We start from the raw sequence: 9,547 nt of genomic DNA on the forward strand, positions 1-9,547 counted from the left end.
TAACCAAACATTATTCTAAGTTGGCTAGAAAAACTAACTTAGAGGTTGGCTGGATTAAACCAACACCCTTCCTAAGCCCAGGATAAGGATCTAGGCTGCAGGACGTCTGGTCGGAATAACCAAACATTATTCTAAGTTGGATGGAAAACTAACTTAGAGGTTGGTTGGATTAAACCAACACCCTTCCTAAGCCCAGGATAAGGATCTAGGCTGCAGGACGTCTAGTCGGAATAACCAAACATTATTCTAAGTTGGCTGGAAAAACTAACTTAGAGGTTGGCTGGATTAAACCAACACCCTTCCTAAGCCTAGGATAAGGATCCAAGCTGCAGGACGTTTGGTTGGAATAACCAAATATTATTCTAAGTTGGCTGAAAAAACTTAGAGGTTGGCTGGATTAAACCAACTCTTTGTACTCTTCCGCCGAAGTAAGGGTATGGCTGAAGAGTGGTTGGCTGGATTAAACCAACTCTTTATACTCTTCAGCCGAAGTAAGGGTATGGCTGAAGAATGGTTGGCTGGATTAAACCAACTCTTTGTACTCTTCAGCTGAAGTAAGGATATGGTTGAAGAGTGGTTGGCTGGATTAAACCAACTCTTTGTACCCTTCAGCCGAAGTAAGGGTATGGCTGAAGAGTGGTTAGCTGGCTTTTTAACCTTTCTACTCCTCAGCCGAAGTAATTATGTCGGCTAAAGAGTGGTTGGCTAGTAAGCGTAGTTAGATTGACCAGCTAAAACCGAGATAACAGTTAGAAGTAAAAAGACCATGGAAGTCATTACAAGTACAAACATACAGATCAACCGAAATAAGAAAAAGGAATTTTTTATTCATCAAAAGAGCAATTACAAAAGGGGGGCCATAGCCCGGTTACAAGAGCAAAAAGTAACAAAGAAAAGAAAAGTACAAAATTAGTCAAAAAGATCGAGATCGGCTTCAATATCAACACCGACTCCTGTTTCAGAGGGGCGAACGGTCTCAGTTGGAAGCATGGTCTCTGTTGGAAGCACATTTTCGGTCATCAAGTCTTCGACTACTGGCTCCAATCGAGCTAATTGATCGTTGACAGCCGCATTGACAACCGGAGTCTCAGTTTGCTCATCTTCTTCTTCATCGTCAGACGCTTCAAGAAATTGTTTCCGGAGGTCGGCAGCATACTCCGCCAGTGAGGCTGGAATGAAATACTACGGAGCATTGTAGATATCGGTGTCAGGCCCACAACCGAGCTGCTCCACAGCACCCCTCCAGCCGCATTTGAAGAACAAGTCCTTCGCAGCTTCACACTGTTGGATGTACGCAGCCTCGCCATCCTTGAAACCCTTCTCCTCGGCGTCCTCAGCCTTCTTCTTCAGAATTGTTATTTCGGCGTCTTTAGCGCCCTCAAGCTGTGCCATCTCCCACAAATATTTGTCCTTCACTTCAGTAACAGCTCGCCGTTTATCACTGTCAGCCGAGGCAACTAGTCCGGTTAGACGAGTTACCTCGGCCTCCAGCTCGGCCATCCTTTGTTGAGAACGTGTTAGTTCGGCAGTCTTGGCTTCGGCTTCCGCCATTGCCTGTCTCGTTGTTTTCCGGAGCACCAGCACTTTCCTATGTGCAATGTTGTTCTTCTGAATGGCCTGCAAAATAATATTTCTCTTTAGTCGGACTAACAGTTGGGAAAAAGTTAGACAAAGAAAACAGAGAGCCACCTACCAGGATCATTGATTTTGTTGATGACCGGATGGCCTTCAGCTCGGTGTTTAGTTGCTTGTTGTGGTGCTCCATATCTTTTGGAAGGCAAACACTTTTGGCTAGATTAAAAGTCATCAAGTGATCCTTCTCAACAACAACCAAGTCAGTTTCCTGGATATTTCGGTTTTGAAAGGTGAGAATTGGAGCCCATTTGGAAGAGTCAGCTCGGTCAGATTGCTCCGGTTGAAGGCTGGGTTGAGGGCTTGGTGGAAGGATGGACTCGGCTTCGTCGACTAGGCGTTGCTCGGTTTGACTTATCCGGGCACGCTTGTTCGCCCGAGATGAAGATGGCTGCTGGGATGGAAGGGCTACCACGATCTCAATCGTTTGGCGTGGTGGCAGTACTTCGGGTCTGTTGGTCTCGGTCAAGAGGGCCCTGACTCTGTTTCTCTTGGCCATTTCTTCTTCAGCGATCAGTGGGATTAGTCTGTTTTCTAGCAAGGTTGGGTCCGGTTTTGGGGCCTCCTCTAGCAGAAAGTCGGTCACTCTTGCTTTTCGGCGCCCGCTGTATTTGTAGGTCGGCTCGAACTTTAGCAACTTGGCCCAACTACATTCTGGATATCGTAGTGCGGCGCGCAAGGTCGCTAGATCGGGGTAGCTGTATAGAGAATGAAGGTAGGCAGAATTTGCGAAAGAAGACGACTGTTAGTTTGGCTGAAAGATTGAAAAATTGAAATACAGTAAAGCACGCAAGAAAACCGATGTAAATATACCGGGTTCTCCTTTTTTCCAGTTTATACGTCGGCCAGGAATCTGGGCTTGGTGATCCTCAAAGTTCCCAGACACCCAGAAAAAATCGTCATCATTTAAGTCTTTATCCGATGTATATTTTATTATCTTCTCTCGGCGACGGCGTATTCTTAAATAGTAGACCCACCCATCTTCTTTTGAACCAATGGAGTATTGGTGGAAGATTTCGGCCAGACCGAGGTTCAGACCGGCTTGGCGGTTTAGTTCGGCTTTTCCCATTATGATACGGTATGAATTGGTGGATAGTTGGGTTGGGCATAGTCTGGTTTGTCTGAGAAACTCACAAATTAAGGGTTGGACCGGAAATCATAGTTCGGTTTCAATTATGGACAAAAAGGTGAAGGGGACAAAGCCTTCATTTCCCCAGGGTATGACATCTTTTTCGGCCAAAATCAAGTGGACGTCATCGGGTATATTGTAATCTTTTCGGAATTCGGCTAGACCACCTGGCATCTCAACTAGATACCTATACTTCCCCATTTATTGTATAATTTACGAATAACTTAGTTCAGTCCAAAAATTGTACTTAGTAGCACGGTTGAGCATGCAGAGGAGTGCCTGGGCAACCTAAGTCTGCAAAGTAAAAAACAAAGGGGTTAAGCACAGATCATTGAACCGTGCTACAAAATAAAAGTAAAAAATAGGAGCCCTACTTCGGCTATGTGGATGCTACAGGTTTTACCTCGGTTTCTACAAGGAGATTGGTAGCTCGGTTTGAGCAGGGCTTTTGTTAGTTCGGGCTTGGCAAGCATCTAGATATCTCGGTTGTGGAAACGATTCCGTTTGACCGGTTGATCGTCTAGGGGCAGCTTTCTAAGTTCCATCTAAATAACTAAGAAAGCTAGTTTAGCCCCAAGGCCTAGGTCGGTTGGAGTTCAGGTATCTCAGTATGCTAAGTGCAAACTTAGTTCGGTTGGTTACTTCGGCTAAGGTTTATCAAGAAGTGGTTTGACATTCAAAGCTACTGGTGTAAACATGAAGTGTTAGTCCGGTTGTAAGCTGACTAGACTTTTACCTAGCTTAAATAGTATCCTAGTTCGGTTGCATCTTGATTTTGGATCAAAAACCAGTTTTCTACCGGATATCTCATATACTCATATGTTCTACCGTTAAGTTTTTTCCATAAAAGTACAGAGCAAAGTAAAACGGAAAAACGTGTTTGCAAAAAACACAGAAAACAAAACACATAGAACAAATACGAAAACAAACAGAGCAAGAAAGATGGATTTGCTTACCAAGTTGAAGTAGAGGACCTGGAAATGGATGCAACAGCAGTAAAAAACGAACGCAAAGCAAGCTTCAGGGTTGCAAAAGTTGGGAAGCAATGGAGGCTCAGAGAGAAAGAAGCTGTAAAGTGTACCAAGACGAAGAGATTTGTTTTAGGTAAAGAGAAAAAAGGTGGGACTGCTCAAATTTCACGAAGTACGAAGACGGCGTGACAGCTGTCCTCAGTCAATCAGAGCGTGCCACGTGCCATTAGAATGGGAAGCGTTACAGTCGCTATGATTGAAGAGACGTTTTGACCAGACAAGCAGAGCCCGATGTGAAATAAGCTCGGCTGGAAGGCTGAAGAGTTTTTTAGCTCGGCTGGAAAGGCTAAAGGGTTTTTTAGCTCGGCTGGAAAGGCTTAAAAACTTCAGCTCGGCTGGTAGACAGGTAATCCCTATCATGCTGCGCAGATGGAATTAAGGGGCAACTGAGAGGGTAATTTTTGTGAAAATTGGACCGAGCTGGGAGATGGTCATTATGGCCCAATACGAAGGGTTGAGTAAAAAGGCCGCAAAGTTACTCCGGCCCAAGAGACATACAAAATTACTCCGGCCTGAGGGAAATGTAAAGTTACTTCGGCCCGAAAGTGACTTGGAGTTTGGCCGGTCTGAGAGTTAGTCCGGTCATGGCGTATTGAGGTTAGAACAGTCAGAACCTTGCTACTCGGTAGCTCAGTCTGAACACACCATGGGTTGTACATGAGAGAACCGAGATAAGGAGGGGTAAAAGGAAGAACCAAACTAAGTATAGTTCGGCCTACTCTGCGGCTCAGCATAGCCAAGATTACTTCGGTCATGTTGGAATTCGGCCATAATAAAAACCATCTCACTTGGTTTAAACATGAGGGGGGTGTTAAAGGATAAGCATTATCTCTCAGGAGTATGAATCCTAGGAGGACTCTGCATGGAGGAGTAGAAGTCCTACTAGGATTGTGCTACACGAAACCTATAAAAGCTCACAAACATCACATTTGAAGAGGTAACACACAACTTTGCTTTCTGAATACACAGAACTTTTGTCTATTTGTCAAGTTTACTGACTTAGGCATCGGAGAGGTTTCCGGCACACACCCGCCGGCTAGCTCACGTTCGTGTTTTCAGGTGATAAAGCGATGACGTACAAAGGAGTGCAAATTTGATCAACAGGATTATACGAGAAGGTTTATTTCTTTCCCGTACATTAGCCAAACTTGAATGGATTAATTATTTTTTTATTGCTTAATCACTCTCTAGCAGAGCGCGTCCCAGACACGCTTACTTTATTATGTTTGATTGCTATTACTTTATTTTCAATTGATCTCATAAACACATTCTGTTTCGTCTTCGATCCTCAAACAGATCATTTCGCTCACTCTTCTCAAACTAAAGGTAAAAGTTCGCTCACATTTCTACTATTTTCTGTCATGTGTTGTTTCAAATGTGGTGAATTCACTCCAATGTTTCGCTGAATGTTTATATAAATTTTTTGAATTTTCTATAAATTGGTGTATTCACTCCTTACTCTTTCAAAAAAAAAAAAAAAAAAAATCTACGACCACCCACATTTTCTCAAACGTGTAGAAACCCACAAACCACATTCACCAGACTCTGTTGCCTAAGAAGGTGGGTAAAGGGAAAGGGGATATTGGTTATGCTTTTGAGGAGTTTTAGGAGCTAACCAGACTTGTGTGATGTACAATGATTTTTCTCTTTTTGGTTTTTCTTTTTAAAAATCTATTGTGGCTTTATGGGTATAGCTCCTTTTGGGGGCATATGAATCAAAGTTACTACAGTTTTGATGAGTGAAGTTTGATGTCAATTGTGATTTTTTTTTTTCCTCTTCTAGGGAATTTTGTGGTTGATGGCTTTATGTCAATTGATTAATTTATCCAATATGTACCAAATCTTTAGATCAAAAATACTTGGAAATCAAGTTTGTTTAGATACTGTAAACAAACATGCAAGTTGGTTATAGATCCTCAAGTTCAAATGTGAAATTTGGACCATTAGCCCAGTTAACCTCTGCATGGAAAATGTGCAAGACCAAAATATAAGAGTGCCCAAGTTTCTGGACGACAAGACAAGTTGAAAAAATATTATTTTTTTTAAATGAAATATTTAAAAATAGTTAACGTTTTTTATTAAAGGAAAAAAATAATGAACGTTTTAAAGTTATTTTAACTTTTTAAATTTTAGAATTAAAAAAAAATTATCTTTTAAGAGGGACCGATAAAGTAAAACATTATGATATTTGTTAATCATGTTAATCGCACTTCAGCATCAAAACGACTTGAGAGGAGTCTACAACTATAGATGAATATAAACAATAGTGTTATTAAGCTACCAACAATATCTTAAATTAAAATTAGATTTGAGCTCCATCTGTATCTAAAAAACTCACCAAGAAATGGGTGAGTAAGCATTTTTGACAATACTAGCCCCAACATTCTAAACAATACCGAAAAGAGTAAACACATAAATGAATGTATGTAATTAATTTGAAGTCTTAAAACAGGTTTGAAGGAAATTGAATTGCATTAGTAATCTGTTAGGTTTCTTGACTTCTCATAAAATTTGCACAATATGGAGCAAGTTTTCAACTCTGACTAGAAGACTTTGAAAGATTTTTCTTTGATCTGTCTAACACACACATAGTTTTGGCAGAAACAAAATGTAATAATATATCTATATTTCTTTGTCAATTAATATGTTCTCTATTATATCAATGCAAGAGCCAACGGACTTTCCCAAAGCCATGGCTTCTACTACTTTGGATCGAGCTTCCTGATGACGAACTAATATTAAGAGAGTATTTACAACAGCCCATTTTACTTGACAATCAGTTTCATTCTCTGTGAAACCCAACCATTTAAGTACTCTGTTCAATTGTTTCATTTGATATTCAATTTTTTTTTTTATATTTGATTTGTTTGGAATTGTAGAGTACAGTCTGTTAAATATATTTTTATAACTACATTTTAATCTTAATATTATTTACATCGTGCCTTTAGGCACGCGTATACGCTAGGATATATAATAAGGCACAAAGGTTTTTGAAAATATGTTAGAGACAATTGTCCTACTAGGACATTTTAATGGTTATGATTCAATTGTGTATTTCTATAGACAGATAAGATGAAGCCCTTTAAATATATATCAATTTACTTCCCGCCCAAACACTACACTTCCTTCCTACTTACCCACGTCTTATCTCCATTCTATCTTTAAGATTAGTATGTTATTCTATCTTTATCTTCTCATTCCTTTGTTCTCACCCACCCTATTCCCACTTTATCTCTCTCTCCCTCCCTGTTCTTCTTCTTCCTCCATACACTCGCTCCCGAAACTGCTGCTCTCCAGGTAAGATCACTCTGTCATAAAAGAGACCCGTTGAGTTCCCTCTCTCTCTATCTCTCTCTCTCTCTTTTCGATCTAGGGCTTTCGATCACTCTGTTGAATTCGATCTAGGGCTTTCGAAACAATGATCTTCATGATCACTCTGTTGTTTGATTGCTATCACTTTACTTTCAATTGACCTCACAAACAGATCTCACTTTACTTTTCCCTCTGTCGGTATTTTTTGATTATTTATCTCTCTTTCATTTAAAAACTGATTAATTCTTGCTATCACTCTGCTCTTGCTTTTAATTGATCTCACAAACGATTTCTTTTCAAATTTTCCATCTGTCGGTATTTTCTGATTCTCTTTCATTTTAGGTAATCTGAACTTAAAAAAAAAAAAGTGAAAAACGTTGAAATTTACTTTTGGATATATCCAAATTTTATTTTAGTTTTCTCATCTATTTGATAAGATTATTTAGTTTTCCATTTCTTTTTTTTAAGGTTGAGTTCAAGAAAATTAGTCTGCAGAAGTTGAACAGGTTTGGGGTGACGATCTGTTTTACTCCGTAGGTTGTCTAGCAAGATGTTTTGGGTAAAAGGGGCTTGAAAATTCTTCATCTTTCTTACTCTTGCACGACCCAATCCAGTATTAAGAAGAGAAACAACTCTCTTAAACCTATTTACAGCCTCCCCTATTTCTACCACTACATTTCTAAATTGATTCTGATCAGGGGGCTGAGATAACAACCTAAGAACTCTATGGCTACACTCTACTGCTGCTCTATTAGCTTCTTCAACCCCCTCCATCTAAACCCTAAACCAACCCCCCCCCCCAAAAAAAAAAAAAAATTCCCAGAATCCAAATGACCCAACCCAAACAGCAGCATAAAGACTTCAAAATCTTTAAAATCTATCCTCAATCCTCATTGAAATTTTAGGAATTTTCAATCAATCGAAGAGCTATCACTCAATTAAATAAATACCCAGAAGATCAAAAATTGATGTTGGCAACCTCGCCAACCTCGCCACTCTCTGTGTGTGTATGTATCTATGCATGCATTTTCTTTTGCATCCGTGTTGTTAGAATTTGAAAAATTGATGTTGCAAGCACTTGCATATTTGTTTTGATTACATATAAAACTATACAGCCATAGAAGTGTTTTGTATAATCAAACATTGGTGAACAAGTGGTTGCTTTGGATGCCTCTGTTTCAGAGCTGATCGTATAGTTTGGTTACTTGCAGATGTGATTGAAGATTTCATGAAGGTAATATGCATATGCTAATAATGCTTTTTTCTTTGTTGTTGAATAATTTTATTTTATTTTTTTAATTTCATTTTGGTTTCAATTTTTTTTATGGCGTCCTTCAGAATTAATATCAGTGTCCCCTTTGGCTGTTGTGGGTGGGCAAGAAACCTCTCTTTTTTTGAGGGGTCGAAATTTGAATATTCCTGGCACCAAGTATGTAGACTGCATTCTTTTGCAAGAATAGTTGTTCCATTTTCATTTATGCTCTTTCTTTTCAGAATTTAAATTATATTGTTGTGCAGGATTCACTACACACATGGTTACTTAATAGAAGTGTTTTGCATAATCAAACATTGGTGAACAAGTGGTTGCTTTGGATGCCTCTGTTTTAGAGCTGATCATATAGTTTGGTTACTTGCAGATGTGATTGAAGATTTCATGAAGGTAATATGTATATGCTAATAATGCTTTTTTCTTTGTTGTTGAATAATTTTATTTTATTTTTTTAATTTCATTTTGGTTTCAATTTTTTTTATGGCGTCCTCCAGAATTCATATCAGTGTCCCCTTTGGCTGTTGTGGGTGGGCAAGAAACCTCTCTTTTTTTGAGGGGTCGGAATCTGAATATTCCTGGCACCAAGTATATAGACTGCATTCTTTTGCAAGAATAGTTGTTCCATTTTCATTTATGCTCTTTCTTTTCAGAATTTAAATTATATTGTTGTGCAGGATTCACTGCACACATGGTTACTTATCAAAGGAAGTGTCGGGATCAGCCTGTCAGGAAACCATACATGATGAGAGAAGCTTGGTCCGTTTTAAAATTAATGGGGGTGGGTTACCAATATTGGTGAACATTATAAATTTGATATGTTTGTTTCTTAATTTGCATTAAGATTAGGGGAGTTGTTATCTTATTTGAGTTTTGTAAAGCATGTAATACAAGCAAAATTGTTACAAGTTGTTTAAGAAAAAAAATATTTTAATATATTTTTAGAACTACATTTTAATCTTAATATTATTTACACCGTGCCTTTAGGCACGTGTATACGCTAGTATATATACATATATATATTAAGAATAATAATCTTTCATATTCTATATATAATTTTTTATATACTACAAACAAAATATATTTAATAATTGATATTTCCTCTCCTAAATATATGGTATACTATATATTATAATAAAAGTCTATAAGGATAAAATAGTCCATATAATAATTCTA

The sequence above is a fragment of the Camellia sinensis genome, chromosome 1, assembly GCF_055761805.1.
Source record: "Camellia sinensis isolate YWXY chromosome 1, ASM5576180v1, whole genome shotgun sequence".
In the NCBI taxonomy this organism is placed as follows: Eukaryota; Viridiplantae; Streptophyta; class Magnoliopsida; order Ericales; family Theaceae; genus Camellia; species Camellia sinensis.